At 39.3% G+C, this 24686-nt stretch overlaps 1 pseudogene; it reads right to left on the bottom strand.

Annotated features, from left to right (window-relative positions):
* Positions 1-487: 487 nt before the first annotated feature.
* The window catches only part of LOC122899151, a 44818-nt pseudogene continuing 20619 nt past the window's right edge, over positions 488-24686 (bottom strand).

Below are 24686 nucleotides of genomic sequence, written 5' to 3'. Positions count from 1 at the left end.
GGGGGAAAATGGAAAAGACGAAAACAGAGAGTGAGACAAACCTTGAGAGACTCTTAGTTTCAGGAAACAAACTGAGGGTTGCTGGAGTGGAAGGGGATGTGAGGGATGGGGTGGCAGGGTGATGGACACTGGGGAGAGTGTGTGTTATGGTGAGGGCTGTGAATTACTAAGACTGACGAATCACAGACCTGTACTCCTGAAACAAATAATACATAATATTTTAATAAAAAATATCGTATAAATATTTCTTACAGTATCCCTTTGATATTGAGGTCAGATAAAAGAACCTCACTCTATGGGTGACAAAACTGAGGTAATTCTCCAGGTCATGTGTTTCTTAAACTATTGAGAAGTGGCATCTTGTTTACAAGTCTTCTTACAGCTGGCAGAATTAATTTTTGCTGAAAAAATGGGACCATTTTATTACATTTCAATCTCCCCTCAACTATGGAAAAAGAGAGGAAAATAAAAGCTCTTTTTTTTTTCTTTTTCAGAATCCTGCTGGACACTTTATCTCCTACATATTTGTCTATGAGCCCAATTCCTTCTAGATGAGAATAAGGTACTGGGATGTGGGCTGAGGCTGCTAGATGAGTGAGGACAGACATGTAGCTGCTGATGAGTGAGAACCATTGTATCTGCCTTGGGTTATATCCCATTCCCTTCTACACTGTGCATCTATTCTTTTCCTTATTTTTATAATGATCATGCTCATTGCTCTTTGATTCTAACTCAGATTTTTCTCTAACATTCTTATGATTCCTTTCTTTACTCCTTGACTCCCATCTTCTTTTCTTCATTCCATTATGCTTTGTATTATGTTTATTTTTATATTATGCTTTTCTTAACTCTTTGACTTCTTTTTGCTCTTACTCCCACTTTTAGATTTGGCCCCTTTCTTCACCTTGTTTTTATTATATTTATCATCTTTTTTTCTGAATTTCTTCTAATGTCTCTCTCTTTACTGTTTTATTAATTATTTTAACTTTCTTTTCCTCTTCCTGTTTGGACTCTTGGACACGTGCCTCTGATCAGTTATGTTTTTCTCTTTTACTCTAGCTGGACTTATTTGATTTGTTTTGTTTCAGTTTCTTTTGTTTACTCACTCTTAAGCTCCTTTGATTCAACTTTCACCACTGGACACCCTCATTCTTTGGGTTTTCAGAATCTCTTGCCTCCAATGTGAAGCCATCTCACTATGTCTGAAATGACCCCTTGATCTGAATCTGGAGGGAAATTGATAATCCTTCATCATATTTCTTTAATTTCTTTGCTAGACCTAGTAACTGAAAGTCTCTTCTGATAGGAAGCAGGCTGGAAGTTAGGTAGATCGATCTCTCTCTCTCTTTCTGTTTTTCCTTTCTTTGTCATCAGCTTTAGGCACACTTTTTCTAATTAGGAATCTATTTTCAGGTATAGGAGGAAACTCTTCCGATGTACAATACACTGAAGTTATGCTCTAAGATTTTCAGCCTTGCTTTCACTACATGTGCTTTAAATTACTTTTCGTGTGTGTGTGTGTGTGTGTGTGTGTGTATTTGGGAATCTTTTTCCTTTTTTTTTTTTTTTATATTTTATTTATATATTTAACAGAGAGACACAGCGAGAGAGGTAACACAAGCAGGGAGACTGGGAGGGAGAAGCAGGCTTCCCGGGAATCAGGGAGCCCAGTGTGGGGCTCAATGTGGGCCTCAATCCCAGGACCTGAGCCAAAGGCAGACACTTAAGAACTGAGCTATCCAGGCGCCCTCTTTTTCTTTTTAAAAATTCTCTTCAGAAACACCTGGGTGGCTTAGTTGGTTAAGCGTCAGAACTGGTTTTGGTTCAGGTCATGATCTTGGGGTTGTGAAATCAAGCCCCATATAGGGCTCTATGCTCAGCACAGAGTCAGCTTGAGATTCTCTCTCTCCCTTTGCCCCTCCCCAACCTGTGCTTGCTTGCTCTCATCATTAAAATAAATAAATAAAATTTTTTTAAAAATGAAAAAACAAATTTTTCTCTTCAGAAGTACTTTCAGAATCAGTAAAGGACTGAGAATCTTTTGAGCTGGGTGAGTCACTGAATGAGGAAGAGGAAAAGGATTTATGCCTTTTCTTCTTTCTTAGCTCTAGTTTGGGAATTCGCTCTCCACAGCTGAATATCTCAACAAATTGTTTGCTCACTGCATCTGTTTCTGGTTTTCTCTCTCCCACAACTTCCTTAACAGAATTCGCTTGCCCCCAAACAATATGATACCCATTTAATGAGGAGTTGGTTTTGCGATTATGAAAAACTATGAACTTTTTATCCTTCCCCTGTCACTGATAAAAGAGATTCTCTGTTGTGTTTAACAGAGAAACTCTTATCTTCAAAATACCCTCCATTAACAGCTTTCCCTTCTCCTCATTTTCTTCACTGAAGTTACCATCTGAACCATAAAATCTTTGACAATGCTGCAAAACTGAGAACTCTTACAATATAATGGCTTCTGAATTAATTTCTCTGACCCCTTTTTACCTGTAAAAGACAATAAAATTGGGGGAGGAGTCAAGATGGCGGAGAAGTAGCAGGCTGAGACTACCTCAGCTAGCAGGAGATCAGCTAGAGAGCTTATCTAAAGATTGCAAACACCTGCAAATCCATCGGCAGATCGAAGAGAAGAAGAACAGCAATTCTAGAAACAGAAAAACAACCACTTTCTGAAAGGTAGGACTGGCGGAGAAGTGAATCCAAAGCGACGGGAAGATAGACCGCAGGGGGAGGGGCTGGCTCCCGGCAAGCGGCGGAGCAGCGGAGCACAAAATCAGGACTTTTAAAGGTCTGCTCTGCTGAGGGACATCGCTCCGGAGGCTAAACCGGGGCGAAGCCCACACGGGGTCGGCGTGACCTCAGGTCCCGTGGGGTCACAGAAGGATCGGGGGTGTCTGAGTGTCGCAGAGCTTGCGGATATTGGAACGGGAAAGCCGGCTGCAGAGACAGAGCCGACAGTAAGCTCGCAGCTCGGAGTTGCCTTGAACCGGCCGCAGGCTCGGTGAGCTCGGAGCGCGGTGGGAGGTTAGGCAGACGCGAGTTACTAGGAGCTGTTCGCTGAGGGCGCACAGGGGAGCGGGGCCCCGGGGTGTCGGCTCCTCCGGGCCGGAGACCAGGAGGCCGCCATTTGTGTTCCCATCCTCCGGAACTCTACGGAAAGCGCTCAGGGAACAAAAGCTCCTGAAAGCAAAGCCGAGCAGATCACTCAGCCCGGCCCCTGGTAAGGGCGGTGTAATTCCGCCTGGGGCAAAGACACTTGAGAATCACTACAACAGGCCCCTCCCCCAGAAGATCAACAAGAAATCCAGGCAAGACCAAGTTCACCTACCAAGGAGTGCAGTTTCAATACCAAGGAGAGAGCAGCAGAATTCCAGAGGAGGAGAAAACAAACCACAGAACTCATGGCTTTCTGCCTGTGATTTTTTAGTCTTGCAGTTAATTTAATTTTTTTCTTTTTCATTTTTTTTCTCTTCTTCTGCTAAAATTTTTTATAACTTTTACCCTTTTCTTTTTTAACGTTTTTTAACTAGATTATCTAATATATATATATTTTTTTCTATTTTATACTTTTCTTCATTCATTTTCTTTTTTTTAATTCTTTTTTTTTCTTTTTTTTCTTTCTTTCTTTTTGAACCTCTTTTTATCCCCAAATCAGAAGAGATCCTAATCTCTTCAATCTTTTTTTTTCTTAATTCTTTTTTAAATTCTTGATTGAATTTTTAATTCAATCTCTTTTTTTAATTCTTTTTTTATTTTTTTTCTTTCTTTCTTTTTGAACCTCTTTTTATCCCCAAATCAGAAGAGATCCCAATCAGAAGAGATTGGGAGATCCCAATCAAAGGAGATCCCAATCAGAGGAGATCCCTCACCCAATCGTGAGGGAGGAGAAATCCCCCCTCACGATTTGGGATCTCTTCTGATTTGATTAAAGCATATTTTCCTGGGATTGTTGCCACCCTTTTAGTATTTTACTTGCTCCTTCATATACTCTTAGCTGGACAAAATGACAAGGTGGAAAAATTCACAACAAAAAAAAGAACAAGAGGCAGTACCAAAGGCTAGGGACCTAATCAATACAGACATTGGTAATATGTCAGATCTAGAGTTCAAAATGACAGTTCTCAAGGTTATAGCCGGGCTTGAAAAAGGCATGGAAGATATTAGAGAAACCCTTTCCAGAGATATAAAAGCCCTTTCTGGAGAAATAAAAGAACTAAAATCCAACCAAGTTGAAATCAAAAAAGCTATTAATGAAGTTCAATCAAAAATGGAGGCTCTCACTGCTAGGATAAATGAGGCAGAAGAAAGAATTAGCGATATAGAGGACCAAATGACAGAGAATAAAGAAGCTGAGCAAAAGAGGGACAAACAGCTACTGGACCATGAGGAGAGAATTCGAGAGATAAGTGACACCATAAGACGAAACAACATTAGAATGATTGGGATTCCAGAAGAAGAAGAAAGAGAGAGGGGAGCAGAAGGTATACTGGAGAGAATTATTGGGGAGAATTTCCCCAATATGGCAAAGGGAACGAGCATCAAAATTCAGGAGGTTCAGAAAACGCCCCTCAAAATCAATAAGAATAGGCCCACACCCCGTCACCTAATAGTAAAATTTACAAGCCTTAGTGACAAAGAGAAAATCCTGAAAGCAGCCCGGGAAAAGAAGTCTGTAACATACAATGGTAAAAGTATTAGATTGGCAGCTGACTTATCCACAGAGACCTGGCAGGCCAGAAAGAGCTGGCATGACATTTTCAGAGCACTAAACGAGAAAAACATGCAGCCAAGAATACTCTATCCAGCTAGGCTATCATTGAAAATAGAAGGAGAGATTAAAAGCTTCGAGGACAAACAAAAACTGAAAGAATTTGCAAACACCAAACCAGCTCTACAGGAAATACTGAAAGGGGTCCTCTAAGCAAAGAGAGAGCCTACAAGTGGTAGATCAGAAAGGAACAGAGACAATATACAGTAACAGTCACCTTACAGGCAATACAATGGCACTAAAATCATATCTCTCAATAGTTACCCTGAATGTTAATGGGCTAAATGCCCCAATCAAAAGACACAGGGTATCAGAATGGATAAAAAAACAAAACCCATCTATATGTTGCCTCCAAGAAACCCATTTTAAACCCGAAGACACCTCCAGACTTAAAGTGAGGGGGTGGAAAAGAATTTACCATGCTAATGGACATCAGAAAAAAGCAGGAGTGGCAATCCTTATATCAGATCAATTAGATTTTAAGCCAAAGACTATAATAAGAGATGAGGAAGGACACTATATCATACTCAAAGGGTCTGTCCAACAAGAAGATCTAACAATTTTAAATATCTATGCCCCCAATGTGGGAGCAGCCAACTATATAAACCAATTAATAACAAAATCAAAGAAACACATCAACAATAATACAATAATAGTAGGGGACTTTAACACTCCCCTCACTGAAATGGACAGATCATCCAAGCAAAAGATCAACAGGGAAATAAAGGCCTTAAATGATACACTGGATGAGATGGACATCACAGATATATTCAGAACATTTCATCCCAAAGCAACAGAATACACATTCTTCTCTAGTGCACATGGAACATTCTCCAGAATAGATCACATCCTCGGTCCTAAATCAGGACTCAACCAGTATCAAAAGATTGGGATCATTCCCTGCATATTTTCAGACCACAATGCTCTGAAGCTAGAACTCAACCACAAGAGGAAGTCTGGAAAGAACACAAATACATGGAGACTAAACAGCATCCTTCTAAAGAATGAATGGGTCAACCGGGAAATTAAAGAAGAATTGAAAAAAATCATGGAAACAAATGATAATGAAAATACAACGGTTCAAAATCTGTGGGACACAACAAAGGCAGTCCTGAGAGGAAAATATATAGCGGTACAAGCTTTTCTCAAGAAACAAGAAAGGTCTCAGGTACACAACCTAACCCTACACCTAAAGGAGCTGGAGAAAGAACAAGAAAGAAACCCTAAGCCCAGCAGGAGAAGAGAAATCATAAAGATCAGAGCAGAAATCAATGAAATAGAAACCAAAAAAACAATAGAACAAATCAACCAAACTAGGAGCTGGTTCTTTGAAAGAATTAATAAAATGGATAAACCCTTGGCCAGACTTATCAAAAAGAAAAGAGAAAGGACCCAAATAAATAAAATCATGAATGAAAGAGGAGAGATCACAACTAACACCAAAGAAATACAAACTATTATAAGAACATACTATGAGCAACTCTATGCAAACAAATTTGACAATCTGGAAGAAATGGATGCATTCCTAGAAACATATAAACTACCAAAATTGAACCAGGAAGAAATAGAAAGCCTGAACAGACCCATAACCAGTAAGGAGATTGAAACAGTCATTAAAAATCTCCAAACAAACAAAAGCCCAGGGCCAGATGGCTTCCCAGGGGAATTCTACCAAACATTTAAAGAAGAACTAATTCCTATTCTCCTGAAACTGTTCCAAAAAATAGAAATGGAAGGAAAACTCCCAAACTCATTTTATGAGGCCAGCATCACCTTGATCCCAAAACCAGACAAGGATCCCATCAAAAAAGAGAGCTATCGACCAATATCCTTGATGAACACAGATGCAAAAATTCTCACCAAAGTACTAGCCAATAGGATTCAACAGTACATTAAAAGGATTATTCACCACGACCAAGTGGGATTTATCCCAGGGCTGCAAGGTTGGTTCAACATCCGCAAATCAGTCAATGTGATACAACACATCAATAAAAGAAAGAACAAGAACCATATGATACTCTCAATAGATGCTGAAAAAGCGTTTGACAAAGTACAGCATCCCTTCCTGATCAAAACCCTTCAAAGTGTAGGGATAGAGGGCACATACCTCAATATCATCAAAGCCATCTATGAAAAACCAACTGCAAATATCATTCTCAATGGAGAAAAACTGAAAGCTTTTCCACTAAGGTCAGGAACACGGCAGGGATGTCCATTATCACCACTGCTATTCAACATAGTACTAGAAGTCCTAGCCTCAGCAATCAGACAACAAAAGGAAATTAAAGGCATCCAAATCGGCAAAGAAGAAGTCAAATTATCACTCTTCGCAGATGATATGATACTCTATGTGGAAAACCCAAAAGACTCCACTCCAAAACTGCTAGAACTTATACAGGAATTCAGTAAAGTGTCAGGATATAAGATCAATGCACAGAAATCAGTTGCATTTCTCTACACCAACAACAAGACAGAAGAAAGAGAAATTAAGGAGTCAATCCCATTTACAATTGCACCCCAAACCATAAGATACCTAGGAATAAACCTAACCAAAGAGGCTAAGAATCTATACTCAGAAAACTATAAAGTACTCATGAAAGAAATTGAGGAAGACACAAAGAAATGGAAAAATGTTCCATGCTCCTGGATTGGAAGAATAAATATTGTGAAAATGTCTATGCTACCTAAAGCAATCTACACATTTAATGCAATTCCTATCAAAGTACCATCCATCTTTTTCAAAGAAATGGAACAAATAATTTTAAAATTTATATGGAACCAGAAAAGACCTCGAATAGACAAAGGGATATTGAAAAAGAAAGCCAAAGTTGGTGGCATCACAATTCCAGACTTCAAGCTTTATTACAAAGCTGTCATCATCAAGACAGCATGGTACTGGCACAAAAACAGACACATAGACCAATGGAACAGAATAGAGAGCCCAGAAATAGACCCTCAACTCTATGGTCAACTAATCTTCGACAAAGCAGGAAAGAATGTCCAATGGAAAAAAGACAGCCTCTTCAATAAATGGTGTTGGGAAAATTGGACAGCCACGTGCAGAAAAATGAAATTGGACCATTTCCTTACACCACACACAAAAATAGATTCAAAATGGATTAAGGACCTCAATGTGAGAAAGGAATCCATCAAAATCCTTGAGGAGAACACAGGCAGCAACCTCTTCGACCTCAGCCGCAGCAACATCTTCCTAGGAACATCGCCAAAGGCAAGGGAAGCAAGGGCAAAAATGAACTTTTGGGATTTCATCAAAATCAAAAGCTTTTGCACAGCAAAGGAAACAGTTAACAAAACCAAAAGACAACTGACGGAATGGGAGAAGATATTTGCAAATGACATATCAGATAAAGGACTAGTGTCCAAAATCTATAAAGAACTTAACAAACTCAACACCCAAAGAACAAATAATCCAATCATGAAATGGGCAGAGGACATGAACAGACATTTCTGCAAAGAAGACATCCAGATGGCCAACAGACACATGAAAAAGTGCTCCATATCACTCGGCATCAGGGAAATACAAATCAAAACCACAATGAGATATCACCTCACACCAGTCAGAATGGCTAAAATCAACAAGTCAGGAAATGACAGATGCTGGCGAGGATGCGGAGAAAGGGGAACCCTCCTACACTGTTGGTGGGAATGCAAGCTGGTGCAACCGCTCTGGAAAACAGCATGGAGGTTCCTCAAAATGTTGAAAATAGAACTGCCCTATGACCCAGCAATTGCACTACTGGGAATTTACCCTAAAGATACAAATGTAGTGATCCAAAGGGGCACGTGCACCCGAATGTTTATAGCAGCAATGTCCACAATAGCCAAACTATGGAAAGAACCTAGATGTCCATCAACAGATGAATGGATCAAGAAGATGTGGTATATATACACAATGGAATACTATGCAGCCATAAAAAGAAACGAAATCTTGCCATTTGCGACAACATGGATGGAACTAGAGCGTATCATGCTTAGCGAAATAAGTCAAGCGGAGAAAGACAACTATCATATGATCTCCCTGATATGAGGGAGTGGTGATGCAACATGGGGGCTTAAGTGGGTAGGAGAAGAATCCATGAAACAAAATGGGATAGGGAGGGAGACAAACCATAAGTGGCTCTTAATCTCACGAAACAAACTGTGGGTTGCTGGGGGGAGGGGGGTTGGGAGAAGGGGGTAGGGTTATGGACATTGGGGAGGGTATGTGCTTTTGGGTAAATTGGAAGGGGAAATGAACCATGAGAGACTATGGACTCTGAAAAACAATCGGGTTTGAAGTGGTGGGGGGGTGGGAGGTTGGGGTACCAGGTGGTGGGTATTATAGAGGGCACAGCTTGCATGGAGCACTGGGTGTGGTGAAAAAATAATGAATACTGTTTTTCTGAAAATAAATAAATTGGAAAAAAAAAAGGAAAAAAAAAAGACAATAAAATTTATCCCATGTTTGGGGGAATATATCAGAAAAAATTCAAAGACAACTCTTCCAGCAGGTTGATTATTAATGGCAATGTCAAACAACCCACAGAACAATGAGAATGAATGCTGGATCTTTGTTCCAATGGCTCAGTCTTTAAATAGAGAACAATCGAGGACAAGTTGATTCAATCAAGGACAACTGATCCAATCCTTTCACTCCTGTACTAGTAGGTACACTACTTCTTCTTGGGGTTCTATCCTTTAAAGCACTTCAGATCTACGGCTGCCCAGAAAAGGCACTGAAGCCCATGACTACAGTCATTTTTACTAATTCACTACGTAAATTTTATTTTACTTTAAAAGTTGCTTTAATTTTTTGTATTTCCATTGTTATCTGATGCATTTTTATAATGGAAATAGTTGAATGGTACAATAAAAAAAAACCCTTAGATTCTATTTCAAAAGTTCAATTTACAGAACTGGAGAACAGCCCATGAAAATACTAAATTATTTGCCCACAGTTTCTCAGCTAATCCTTGGCAGAACTAGAACTGAACCAGGATTGGCACCACACTTTTCCTACTTTAGTTCCTAGTATTAAGGGTTAAAACTCATGCCCACTTTTGTAAACTTTTTATCTTTCATTATAAATGTAAATTCTATTTCGCTCTCTTCTTCCTTAAATGTATTAAGGAATTCTTTTCTAGATATAAACCAAAATAGTTCAATTCTAGAGACAATTTTATCCATAGCTGTTGCTATACTTAGAGTTTTAAAATATTGCACATGTTAAGTGTTGTAGTATATGGTGTATGTAGATTAGAATGGCTTTGCTATGCATTAGTGTTTGAAAATGACCAAATATCTTACTGTTTTTCATTAAATATAGTGATTGATGGGGCGCCTGGGTGGCTCAGTGGGTTAAGCCGCTGCCTTCGGCTCAGGTCATGATCTCAGGGTCCTGGGATCAAGTCCCGTGTCGGGCTCTCTGCTCAGCGGGGAGCCTGCTTCCCTCTCTCTCTCTCTCTCTCTCTCTGCCTGCCTCTCCATCTACTTGTGATTTCTCTCTGTCAAATAAATAAATAAAATCTTTAAAAAATATATAGTGATTGAACAGCTGTTTTATACTACTTCTTATGTCATGAACAAGTCTTAGATGAATATGGGCAGATCATGTTTCAATGGACCCATAGATGATCCAGGTAACAATGATCAAAATGCAAGAAAAACATAGGACTTTTAAAGTTATCAAAGCTTTTTGTTTTTGCTTTTTTTGTTTGTTTGTTTTTTAAGTAGGCTCCATGCCCCACATGAAGAACAGGCAAGGTTTGAACTCATGTCCCTGAGATCAAGACCTAAGCTAAGATCAAGAGTCAGAAGCTTAACTGACTGAATCATCCCGGCACCCCAAGATTTTTTAAAAAATTAATATAATCACCATCAAATTATATTATCAACAAGTTTTTCTAGACTCTACATAAGACTTGTAGTGTCTATAATTTTTAAGGAGATAACATGCAGACAAAGTCAATTTTATGAAAAAGAAAGCTACACATTCTTTTGGGTATTGGATTATTAAAAGAATGAAGTTAGAGGATGGAGTAAATTTGGAGAGGATGAAAGATCACGGAGGGAACAGTTTAGCATTTTCTGGAAGGAGAAAATAAGGGAATAAAGAAACTAAAGAAATGAGTTTCCACAACTAGCAGAGTGGAGTTAGGACCATTTACATGCATATAAGGTATGTAATTAATATTTACAATTTGGGCTGAAAGGAAATTATAAAATCAAGCACTTCTCAACAGTGTATAAAGTAAGCCATGCTTCTGACTAAAGAAAAATATTTTAGTTGGAAGACTTTTTTATTCATTATGGAAAGTTAAAGTATTTAAAATGTAGTTTTGGATGGAAGCGATAAAACATACATCCCTCCCTGCTTTGATGTACTTCTGGGGCATTAACCAATGTTTTTGGTTGTTTTTATTTTGTTGTTTTTCTTTTTTCTCCTGTTGCCTCTTTCACTGAGACAACTGGACTATAAAGTAGATGTTCCTCAAGGAAGGGTTATCAAATCCTTTATTTTTAAAAAAGATTTTATTTATTTATTTGACAGAAAGAGGGAACACAAGCAGGGAGAATGGGAGAGGGAGAAGCAGGCTTCCAACTAAACAGGGAGCCCCATGTGGGGCTTGATCCAAGCACCCTGGGATCGTGACCTGAGCCAAAGGCAGACACTTAATGACTGAGCCATCCAAGTGCCCCCATTTTTAAACATCTCAGATTGAGATCCAGACTTGAGACAAAAGAATTAGAAAAATACCTAATGGATCAAAACTCATTTTTCCTGTCCTCAAGACTGAAGATTCTCTGGACTTGGGGAAAAGGAAGGTAGTCAGAGGGAAAGAAAAGAGCTCAGAAGCGAGTACCTGACAAAAAAACCTGGGCTCACCTTTTTCTTGGATTTGTTCTGAAGTCGGATGTGGTAAGGTTTAGGGAGAAAGAGAACACTCCTCTCTGCATAATTTTAGAAATTGGAGAGCAGAAGAAATGTCATTTTTCCAGTGTACTTTGAGAAGGTGTCAAGACTCCAGAATTCTCCCTCACTCCCCCATGCCAATGGCACAAGAGCAATAGGGTTGAGATGGTGGTGTGGGTGACTGAGGTATCCTCTGTGCCCCAGGAGTGTATGCAGAGCAGCAGAAGCATGTCCCATGAGTCAGAGTCTATTACAGGGATGAGGCAGGACCTTTTGGTGCCCCATTCCTTTTCTCAGTCTCCCAAAAGTCACAGAAACTGGTGTCCAACACAAGAAGGATGCAGCTGTAAACTTTGTGGACTGCTAGTCAGAACCAGGTGTACCTCACCATATAGTAGCACAGAGCTGATGACAACTGACAACAGGTGATAGCCCCCTGGAACATACAGGCAATCCCAATGTAAGGGGAGGGTAAACTTCACTGACTGAGATTGTTTTCCCAACATCTAGTGGAATGAAGGCTTGAAATAGAATGAAAGCATTTCTTGGATACTTGAGCTTATGAACTGAAACTTGGACCCATTATGTTATCAACAGTGATAGATTTGTGAAAGAAGTCTCATTTCCTAATATTAGTAAGAACTGACATCTTCAGATGCAGCATGATCTATTAAAAACCATACAACATATTAATATCAACTGGTGTTGATATTGAATCTCAGTCATCAGATAAATGCTCAAATGGTAAACATACCTCTTTTTAAAAAAAAAAAAAAATTCCTATCATACCTACTACCAGTACTAGCTACCATTATTGAATATGTACTATCTGCTGGACCTTGCCCTAAGCCTGTGGATGGCATATTTAATTCCTTCAGTAGTCCTATGAGGTAAATACTTATATTTTACATGAAAAAGCTAAATAAATTGCCAAATTTTGCAAAGCTTGAACTTTATGTGATTGGAGAACCTTTTGCCCAATCATTACGCCATTCTGTCTTAGACTGAAATACTGAAATACTACATCTTTAAAGTTACAGCAAATCATCAAAATCCATGTTTCCCCCTAAACTTTAGAGTTTTTCTATTGGAGAATTTAAGGCAAATTCAAGAGGGCTCTTAGACAAGACTCATCCTCCAGTCTCTGTCTCCAGTTTAACTCTAGTTTCCAGAGAAGCAAGGCTACTATGACATTTTCCATAGATTATCTGATCATCGGGTGAGGCCTTTCCCTTGTGCAGGTCACCTATCAACATAAGTAGGCATCTTTATAACCGTTTGGCTCTGAAACTTCAGGTCACTATTTTGTTTTTAGTTTTCACACTTAAACTTCTGTATTTTAATCTCCTTTTCTGACCTGCCTTCCCTAAAAGCTATTTATCTTTAAGTCATTAGATCAATGACTTCATCCTGAAACCCAATATTCTGGAGAGAGAGAGAGAGGAAAAAAAGGAGGCCCTGTTTTTAGTAAGGGCAAACTGGTTTTGTCTGCCAGTGCTGTGTTATAAAGCTTCTCAGCTGCTATCAGCGAAAACTAGCTTAAATAGAAAGAGAAGAAGCAGTGTTTTGTAACCTTTTCTGGGATCACAATATTTCAGTCATATCTGCTTGGAATATGACTCTCATCATGGTATTTTTTTCCCCATAATACATAGTTATATGTAATTTTTTTCACACCTCTCATCTAGGAGTGTATTGTTTTGAAGAAAAGTTTGAAAGTTAAACACAAGCCTTCACTGAGAGTATTTGATATCTATCTTATGAAAAATATGACTGAATAAAGTTACACCTGAAGTTCTATTTTTATGCTTAAATTAAAGTTTAAAGAAAGAAAAGGGATTAACAGTTATTATTAGATTTTTATGTTAAAAATTATGAACTTTCAATATATAAATTTCAGGGTTTTCCCAATAGGCTTTATTACTTCTCCTGACTGTCTTTTCATTTTCCTGTGCTGTCCATCAACCAACTATTTCCTATCCTTTTGGGATATTCCTCAATTTCTGTTTGCATTACAATGTCATATTTCTTTTATTTTAAATGATTTTAATTTCATTTTTAATATATAGTGAGAACACACTGTAATAAGTTCATTTCACTCTTTTCAGTTTCAAAATAATTTTGTCTTTTGAAATTTTGCTTCCTAAAATAAGTCAAGCATTTCAGAGACTTCACAGAGTCTCTTTTCTCTTTTAATTTTCTATATTTATAAAAAGAGTTCCATGTATTCAAGCACTTTTATAAAGTAGAGGTGTTTAGTAAAATAGAATCGCCAACATAATAAATATTTCTCCATTGGGATATTTTTGTGGCAAAGTTATGTAAAGCAACTTATGTCTTCATGCTCTTATGTTAGAAGAAAGATTGTTTTTTTATTTCTTCACAATAAAAAGGGATTTGCTAGATTTTTTTCTGATTATGAAGGCTCATGCTTATTTACAATAGCTATATTATAAAAATTATTCTGCAGTTACACACAATAGACTTGTACAGGTAGCAACATAGATCTAAAACCCATAGTATTAGGTGGAAAATGTAAGAAAAGAATGTGATACCATATAAGTAAATTTAAAATATCTGTAAAAAAAACAAAAAAATTTAGGACTACAAACAAACTGAAAGATTTACACCAAATGCATTAGCGTAGTCATCAGTGGGGGATGGTTTGAGTGATCTAAGTAGGAAATGGGGGTAAAAGAAGAAATTTCAGATAATACAGAAATACAAAAAATTCAAAATCATCCTCAATCCCATTACCTAGTAATAATCACAGTGCGTATCTTAGAGTATAGCCATCCAGCTCTCTCTCTTTCACACCCAGACCACCCCCCCAACACACTTTATTATGGGATTATAATCTGCTTTTACAGCAGCAGGGCCTTAGGCTAGTCACTAAACTTCTCTGTCTCTATTTCCTAAGTATTATAGTATGTATGTAAGTATTATGTAGTAAGTATGTATTACATGGAGATAAGGATATCCACTGGGCTGTATCTCCAGGATCTAGATCATATATTTCAACAAATACTTGTTAGTTAACTGAAAGTAACAATTAGCAATAATGAATATGAAATGTCTGGTACCTAGAAAATACTCATTAAGTGGTAGCTATTGTCTTATTAAGATAAGCTATGGGGATGATGTTGAAGGAGAGAAGCAGAAAGGAAAAAAATTCAGAAAGTCCAGATTGCCGGTGAGAGTCCAAGATTAGATGCTAGGGCCAGTGTGAGTTTGAAAATGTAGAAATTAATGTTGACAAGTTTAGAAGAAGAAAAGGAGTTGCTCTGAACTAGGCTCAACATTCAGGGTTACCAACAGCCTGTCCAAATGGAAAATACACATGTGACTTTTAACAATGTGTGGATGTGAATAATCAACTCATCAAGGTAAAATCCTTAAGCTTTTTCTACCCAATATCATTGCTATACCCAAAGCCATACTGCAGAAAGAGTTGATAAAGGCATGTTTTCTTAATGCTACTATGTGGCAGGAATTTAAGTTATAATCTCTTTTCAAGGCACGTCTGTATTAAAAGGAATTATTTAAAGCCACCTGATTGTCAATTACTCCATAAAGGCTAACTGACCTAATTAATCTAATGTGGGTCAATGGCTCTAATACTACCTAAAGAACATTTTCAAATGAAAGTGAGGGAGGGGGAGCGGAAAGGAACTCCAAAAAGAATTTCTTTAAGTGAACATCCTTAAGTTTAGTGAGTCTGATTTATTTCTTGCACACAGATATAATATTGCTGCATATTATATTGCTGGAGTGGCTGAGCTGGGATAAAAAGAGATAGACTAATTCTCTGAGGATTCTGAGGAATATTCTGTTCATCACTCAGGGGAAGGCACTATATAAATTACATTATAACAATGCTACCTCTTTCTGATAACGTAGCACCAAAAGAAGAATTCAACATGACAAGAAGTCAAATTTACTATCATACTGTTTTGATTCTCTTGGTGATGTGATAAAGTACATGCTGATACCTGCTTTTTATTTGATTAACTCCAGCTTCTTTGAATGCCAACTTGTTCCATTTGAAGTATTGTCTGTCAAATATAAACTAGGACTGATAATATCTGGGGCCTATGACTGAGGAAAGAATGTATAAATACACCTGCGGTAGGCAAAATAAAGCCCCCAAGGATATTCATGTTTTAATCTTCCATATTTGTGAATATGTCAAATTACATGGCAAAAGGAACCTTGAACATGAAGTGAAGGGTCTTGGGATGGGGAGAGTATCCTGGATCATCCATGCGGGCCCAGTGTACTCATAGGTGTTCTTATAAATGAAAGAAGGAAGCAAGAGGGTCAGAGAAAGAGGTGGAAGCCTGGAAGCAAAGGCCAGAGAGAGAGAAAGGGTGATAGGTTTGAAGGTGCTACACTGCTAGCTTCAATAGTGGAGAAAAGGACCACAAGTCAAGGAATTTAGGTGGCTTCTAGAGAAGTCAAGGAAATAGATTCTCCCTTAGAGCCTCCAGAAGAGATGTAGCCCTGGATTTTAAAATCAAGCAACCTTGATTTTAGCCCAGTGACACTGATTTTTGGACTTCTGACCTCTAGACATGAAAGTAATAAATTCGTCTTGTTTTAAGCCAGAGTTTGTGGTAATCTGCTATAGCAGCAGGAGAAACTAATGTGTCACCTTTAGGCTCATGGCACAGAGCTGCAATGATGTCATTTTAGTTGGGTTGAAATGACTTTCCCAAACTGTACCTATAATCCAAGACAGAGCTATGATATAAACCAGGAAAGCACCGCTGCAGAAGCTCTTGCTTTGCCTTTTATTCATCCCAAGCTCGTTTTGCTCCAATTTATTCTGAGGCCTTTAGAGAGATGGAGCGTGAGTGAGGGCTTCCTAAGTTGGGAAGAAATCAGTCCTGTCATGGGTTAATTCCCCTCACCTAGGGTTTTAAAACCTAAAGATATTTTCTAAAAAGATATTTTCAACTATAAACAATGCCTTTTAATCAACTCTCTGTTCTGTACTCAAAATTAGACAAACATGAACCACGTAGAGGATGAGGAAAATGTTCACAAAGCCTTTAGAAAATGTTTACGTGTCTTCACTTCAAGTCAATAGACTGGATATGCTGTTGGGCTAATAGTGTAGAATGGGAAGGAACTTTGATCACCTGATCAAAATCTTATATGGGGCCAAGAAATTTAAAAAAAAAAATGATGCTATGAGCAGCACTGTGGTAATGAGCACTTACCTCCATTTAGTAACATTATCCAATTATCCCATGCTTACTAGTCCTACTTTTATTTTTTCTAAATGACAGATTGAAAGATTAGAATCTGCCTTGACACTATTTTTTATTTTACACGATTTTGTTTATTTATTTGACAGAGAGAGACAGCAAAAGAAGGGGCACAAGCAAAAAGCAAAAGCAGAGGGAGAGGAAGAGGCAGGTTTCCCACCGAGCAGGGAGCCCGATGCAGGGCTGGATGCCAGGACCCTGGGATCATGACCTGACCAAAAGCAGATGCTGAACAACTGAGCCACCCAGGCGCCCACATCCCTACTTTTAATTGAGGAAAGTTTATATATATATATAAATATATATTTATACATATATATAGAGAGAGAGAGAGAGAAAGAGAGCGGTTTGGAGCTTCTGGGTAGCTCAGCTGGCTAAGCATTTGCCTTTAGTTCATGTCATGATCCCAGGGTCCTAGGATAGAGCCCCACTTCAGGCTCCCTGCTCTGCAGGGAGCCTGCTTCACCCTCTCCTGCTCTCCCTGTTTATGCTTTCTCTCTGCCTCTCTCTCTGTGTGTCAAATAAATAAATAAAATCTTTTTAAAAAATTAAAGCAGAATTTCAAGGAGATATTTGTGTATCCATGTTCATAGCAGTGCTACTCTCAATAACCCAAAAATAGTAGCAACCCAGGTATATCTCAGTGGATGAATGGTTTAAAAATGTGATGTATAACTACAATGGATTATTATTCAGCCTTAAAAAGGAAGGGAATGTTGACATGTGCTACAATGTGGATGAACCTTGAGGACATTATGCTAGGTGAAATCAGCCATACATAAAAAAACAAACACTGTGTGACTGTACACGTGAGGCACCTAGAGTAGTCAAATTCATAGACACAAAAAGTAGAATGATTATTTCCAGGGTCTGGAGTGATAGAGGGGAATGGGGAGTTATTATCTGTTGGGCGCAAAGTTTCACATTTGCAAGATGAAAGCGTTCTGGAGATGGACAGTAGTGATGATTGCACAGCAATACAAATATACCTAACACTGAATTGTACTTTTTAAATTTTTTTTTAATTTATCTATTTGCTTGAGAGAGAGAGAGCGAGCGAGCAAAAGTTTGGGGGGGGGGTGGAGGAACAGAGGGAGAGGGACAAGAGGACTCTCTGCTGAGTGGGGAGCCTGATGCAGAACTTGATCCCAGGACCCTGAGATCATGATCTGAGCTGAGGTCAGGTACTTAGCAGGCTGAGCCACCCAGGTGTTCCTGAATTGTGCTCTTAAAAATGGTTCAGATGAGGGGCACCTAGTGGCTTCATTGGTTAAGCATCTGACTTTTACACCCCCCCACCACTCTATATCTTTCTCTTTTAAAAAAAAGTTAAGATGACAATATTATATGTATTTATTATATAATTATGTATTTTAAAATGTTGATACTCATAGTATTATTGTGAGATGGAGAGGATAGATATCTCTATGTTTAAAATGAAAGACGCTGAGGCTGACAGAGGGGAGCCCAGGACTCCTGATTCAAGGGCCAGATATCTCCCTCTTCCAGCTCTTCCCTGGCCACAAGTTGCTCCTAGTGGCTGGATTTTCATGGGTGTGTGATCTCAGTTATCTGCACTAATATCGTGCTTGAACATTTTTGCAGTTATAAACATCTCTGATAGGTTGATGAGGTAGGGATGTTTGTCTCTCTGCCAAGCTGGTGACAATTTAATGATAGTATTGTCAACCAGTGTCTTTGATGATTATACACATTTATCAGACAGTATAATCATCTCTACTATGTCAGTTGCTCACACACCAGAAATGAAGCTCCAGAAACAGTCTATTACTCTGACAAGGATAATAGGTCATTATTACCAAATCAGCAACATGGTGCTTTAAAAATAAATGACCCTGCTTCCCATGATTATTTATTTTTCATAAGTGCCTCAGGTTTGTCTTAGCATCTAACAGCGGGAGACAATTATCCCATAATACTCTCCTTCTTCTTTTTTTTTTAAGTATGTCTTAAATGGTCTTAAGTGGTAAATGCAATGCTTCTGTTGACCACAAAGTAGAAGACTGGGTGGTTTTATAGGAGCATTAAGAGAAAACAAGTGGATTCAAACGATCAATCGTCCTTTGTCATCCAATTCTGTTGAAAAAGAATGGCAAGCTAGGAAGATGGGAGTGGGGGGAGGAGGATGAGAGATGCTGTGTACTACTCACATGAATGAAGATGTGTTCAATGTTGTCTTAACGCTGTTTGGGCCGTCAGAGCGTACAAACAATCCCCAATGTTGCCCCTTCTCTATGTAGAGCGTTTTTTGTTTTTTGGGTTTTTTTTTTAAGTAGGCTCCACGCTGGGCATTCCAATGCGGGGCTTGAACTCACGATCCTGAGATCAAGACCTGAGCTAGATCAAGATTCGGATGCTTAACAGACTGAACCACCAAGGTACCCCTATGTAGGGTGTCTTAAAAGGGAAACTGGTAACTCATAAAAGGAAAAATTCCTCTCTGCTTGCCCAGAAGTTCCCCAGCTCCTCCTCCCCTCAGACCGGACGGCCTGAAGAGGCCTGAGGAGCTCTTCCCCGAACGAGCGGGCACTTGCTCTTACTGCCTGGCAAGAGCTTCTTCTCACATGGCAGCCCTCCTTGCATTGAAGTCTGGGTTAAATTGTAACCCCTGCTGGAGATTGGACATTGCCTCCAGGTTCAAGGCCTCATGAAGGACAGGAACACTTGTTTTCTAAGGAGGGAAGGGGGGCAACTGGCTGGGTGAGGATCCTGGATTTCTTTAGCAACTGAGAACCATCCTGTTAGGGGTGGCCCCTAGCTTTCCAAACAAAAAGAAGCTTGTAACTGTAAAAGGCTACGATGGGTTTCCTGCTCCCCCACCCTTTTAGAGGCAAAACCTATTTATGAGGCTTTATTAAGTGCAAATAAGTCCCTTGGCTTCAACGGAGAAGCAGCAGCTGCGGAAGATGTGGTCATTTGCATATAAATGACATGATTTCAGCTCAGAGAAGAATATTGAAAAATATACATGTCGACAATGGAATCCTGATAGATTCACACATATTAAGGTCAGATATTGTAATTTTTAAGGCTGCTGCATGCTGATGATTGCATCAGATCACACATTCAATTCTGTTTGGGTTATATGAGTTTTATCTTCTATGAAATGGAGGATTTTTATTGTGAATTAATTAAACTACTTTTTTTATTCCTAAACATGAGAACATCTAGGTCAATAAGTTAAATGCTCTACAAATGCAAAGGCTCTGTGACAGCTAAAGTTACCAACTGCAAACTTGGGTGTTCTGTACGGCGAACAAAGAGGAATGTCACTCCCAGGGAAGTGACTGTGTGGTGCTTTCTCGAATATCTATCATCTACTGCAGGGTCAACCTTTCTTTGAAGGGCCAAAAGAAGCTCCAGGTTTTATATTCAAAGACGTTTTCCCACAGCCTCGCTGAAAGATGAGTGGGTAGATTACCATAGCCCAGAAAGTCCCAAAAATTTCCCAAGGGCCCACCATTGTTTCCTGGCCCCACGGCCCGTGGCTTATAGTTCACGGCTGGCAAGAGACATATCCTGGAATGATCTGCACTGCTCCCAGGCAAGTGTCCCCTACGCTGTCTGGAGGAAATAGATGGGTTTCTCTCCAATATGCCCGCAATTTTGGCCCTACATCAATCAGGGTGCTTGTTGGCTCCCTTTCCACCTGCAGCACAGAGATTGTTTAGAAACGGCCTGCTGTATATTGGCTGCCGGGAAGGCCATAGCAATACAAACACTACCTTCACCTTGCCAACGAGCCCTCAGCTCCCTCAAGGAGAACATTTTCCTATGAATGTTTCCTATAAATGATGATCACTGAAGTGATAACTTTGCATCTTCTCATAAAAAATAGTATCTTTTTTTTTTAAATAGTATCTTTAAGTAACAGACTTGATTTCTACTGATTGATTATATTTGATCATCGGCTCACTTATTAAATAAGTCAGGTCACTAATTCTCTTCTTTATTTTAATTTTTTAATTGTTTTAAAAGATTTTATTTATTTATTTGGCAGAGAGAGAGACAGAGGAGAGGGAACACAAGCAGGGGGAGTTGGAGAGGGAGAACCAGGCTTCCCACCAAGCAGGGAGCACAGTGCAGGGCTCGATCCCAGGACCCTGGGATCATGACCTGAGCCAAAGGCAGATGCTTAATGACTAGGCCAGTCAGGTGTCCCTTTTTTTAAAAGCAAACAAACAAACAAACAAACAAATTCGATTTATTTATTTGAGAGAGAGCATGAATAGCAGGGGGAAGGGTAGAGGGAGAAACAGACTCCCCAGTGAGCAGGGATCCTGATGTAGGACTCGATCCCAGGACCCCGAGATCATGGACTGAGCCAAAGGCAGATGCTTAAATGACTGAGCCAACCAGATGCCCAGGTCCCTAATTCTCAATGTAGTTTTAAACCTGACACATGAACATTTACTAGCTGAACAAAATCCTTGGTATATACATACTTTCTAACAGAGATGATTAAAGATGACTAATAAATAATTGAATAGCTAGCAAGAAAAAAGGGAGATTTAGAAAGTCACCATAAATATTTGTGTTTCACAGAGAACTTTAGAGCCTCCACAGAACTCTATTATGCTAACGTGAAAAAAGAATGCCGGTGTCAACTTGCTGTATATTCAATATGTTCTCTTAAAATGATTTCTGGAGATAAATATGATGCTTTAGCTTTAAGAAAGATATTAAAACTCTAAATTTTAAATGCGTAGTCATGGTAATTGACCAAATTATACACATAAAAGATGATTATATAGGGTGCCTGGACGGCTCAGTGGGTTAAGCCTCTGCCTTCGGCTCAGGTCATGATCTCAGGGTCCTGGGATCAAGCCCCGCATCCGGCTCTCTGCTCAGCGGGGAGCCTGCTTCCTCCTCTCTCTCTCTCTGCCTGCCTCTCTGCCTTCTTGTGATCTCTCTGTCAAATAAATAAATAAAATCTGTTTTTTTTTTTTAAAAGATGATTATATTATCCAAAGTTTGGCATTGGGTGCTCTGAGAAGCGTAATTAAATCTCTCCTGGAGGTGGGTCCAGGTATTACAAGGCCTGAAGCTTACCTGATTTGGAGGGCCCTCTTTACTTATTTTTAAAATATTTTATTTATTTATTTACTTTTGTGAGAGAATGAGAGAGAGAGAGAGAGAAGGAGCATGGGGAGGGGCACAAGAAAATTCCCCGCTGAGCAGGGAGCTCGACATGGGGCTCAATCCCGGATCTGGGATCTTGACCTGAGAGGAAGGCAGACACTTAACTGACTGAGCCACACAGGTGTCCCTGGAGGGCCCTCTTTAAAAGAATACAAAATTATTGATATTTATTAAGGTTGGGAAAAAAAATCACAACAAACTACAAAACTCACAAAGGCCCAAAATTAACATACTTAGATCGATTGGCTGGCTAGACACCTCAAAATTTTCCCATACAATTGACAACCCCTTTAGTCTATCCTCTAATATGGGTGATAAAAATGTAGTTTTATTACTGAGAGTTTTAAAATATTTTTATTTTATTTATTTGACAGAGATAGAGATCACAAGTAGGCAGAGAGGCTGGCAGAGGGAGGTGGGGAGCAGGCTCCCTGCCGAGCAAAGAGCCCGATTCTGAGATCATGACCTGAGCTGAAGGCAGAAACTTAACCCACTGAGCCACCCAGGTGCCCCTAGTACTGATAGTTTTTATAAAAGTTTATTTCATCTCTGCAACTTGCTACAGATAATGTCATGTAAGGTTTGGGATTGTTGTCAAATTGGGGAAAACCTCAATCTTTTTCTTTCACACACAAGCTGTAAAATTTCAAGTCTTCATGCAGAGTGACTGATCCTAAACACTTCCATGTTTTCCCAGTACCCATGGCCACAGGCCACACTGGTTTCTATGGCAATGTGCTCTCAAGCCTTGCACTTTGGTGTCCCTAGAAATAAAGTTTATGGAAGCTATCCTTATATCAGGAAGATTAGTAATATCTTTACAATATACAGAGGTGACTGTAAAACATAAATGCATTCCCGACTCGACTGGCATGACTGAAAGGAAAACGAGTCTTCTTAGAATGAGCCCTGTAGAAAGATTCCTGGCCCTCTCTGCCCTTGGACAGTCTAGTGGTTCTCATGGTCATTGCTGACTTTCAAGGCTCAGCATCAATAATAAGAGAAGAAGAGCACTAAAAGCAAGCAGAGGACAGTGGAACAGTTCCCCCCCAGCAATACAAGGCCCTTCAAGTTAAAGAAGAAAAGCTGTTCTCTAAATCCCTGAAAACAGTGCCTTCCAGACTCCCTCCTACCAGCATTCTCTGTTCACCAGTTCAGTCTGGCCAGACTAGAATTAAAACCAGAAAATGCCACGAGAAATAGAAAGATAAGAGCCCCAAGTGGATGTCAGCCTCCCTGGGGTGCAATGGACTGAACACAACCAATTCTCTGGTAGATCCACAGTCCCCATCTTCTGGAAGAGCTCTCCTAAAAGCAGCGCATCCTGGAGACGCCAGAGATGAAATGGACACTCTGTTCTGTCCTAGGAAGAAGATGAAGCTGGCAGTTTAGACTGCGGAAAAACAGTTTGAGATAAGCTTGTAGTTCCATAGACATTAATCCGTGCCTCTAGATAGCACGTAAGCCTATTGGAAAGCTTCTTCAATTCAAGCAGTTAATAATATATCAAGTCTTGTAGCTTAAGGGATACAATTTTCAAAATTATTGTACTGAGGGAATCATAAATTCCACCAAGAGGAAGGTTGTAGTCCAGATATTTTATTTTAGATTTCCATCTAGGGTGCATTATGACACGCCACATGAAAGTCAAATCTTCCATGTAAAATGGTTTCCAGGTGATAAGTTTACCCCAAGGGGTCCAGTAAAGTAATACATTCAGAGTTATATCTGACTTTCACAATCTATAAAGACTAGTTATCAATTTTTTGAAAGATTTGATAAGCAGGAACAAAAAAATAGCTTATGGATGCTGACATTTGTCTCATTAATGGGAACAGCATAAGAAGTACAAGCTCCTTCTGGATTTGGCTGTAAATACACCACTGACATACATTTTGGAAGGTTGCTATTTTGTGCTGGTGGGAATGTATTTGTCTAACCTTGCACTGACTATAATAGACGTAAGGAAGCAGTGACATTACTGTCAGCCACATTCAGCTTTTTAAAACAGGGGCACCCACTCTGCCAATATCTGTCAGATTCCAGGCCACTCCATATTAAAAATTATGTTCCATCAACACTGTCTGGCCTAGTGGAAGTTTTATTAGGAAATAATTCTTCTGTTGTGTTTGGGGAAGGAAAGAAAAAAAAACTCCGCTTCACCCGATAGGATTCAGAGGAATAATTAATGTTCCTTCCGTCCTCAGCCTAGGAATGCTTTGACTTCCCCGATGTTTCATGTGGATGCCACTACCCCTCCTTGCAAGGGCAGAGCTCATACACTTGTGAGGAACAGGCAGGGGGCCCAGGTACTAATTAATTGCCAGTTTGAGCATTGCCTGTCTGTAGCATCGTTCTGTGTAGTGTGAGGCATTATTTTCATAAGTTATTCCCGTTCCCAGGGAAAACAAATTCGATTCTTTTTTCAAGAAGACAAGACTGGGAAGTTTGTTGAAGATGGTTATTGAAACAATAATAGAAATAACAAAGTGCTTAGCTTGCTTGGCTTTGGTCAAGCTTTCTAGTTTCAAGTGCATTCCTGGGAGGGTGCTGACTGCCC

The sequence above is a fragment of the Neovison vison genome, chromosome 2, assembly GCF_020171115.1.
Source record: "Neovison vison isolate M4711 chromosome 2, ASM_NN_V1, whole genome shotgun sequence".
In the NCBI taxonomy this organism is placed as follows: Eukaryota; Metazoa; Chordata; class Mammalia; order Carnivora; family Mustelidae; genus Neogale; species Neogale vison.
Note: the sequence above shows the minus strand (reverse complement) of the source record. Positions and strands in the feature narration are given on the sequence as shown.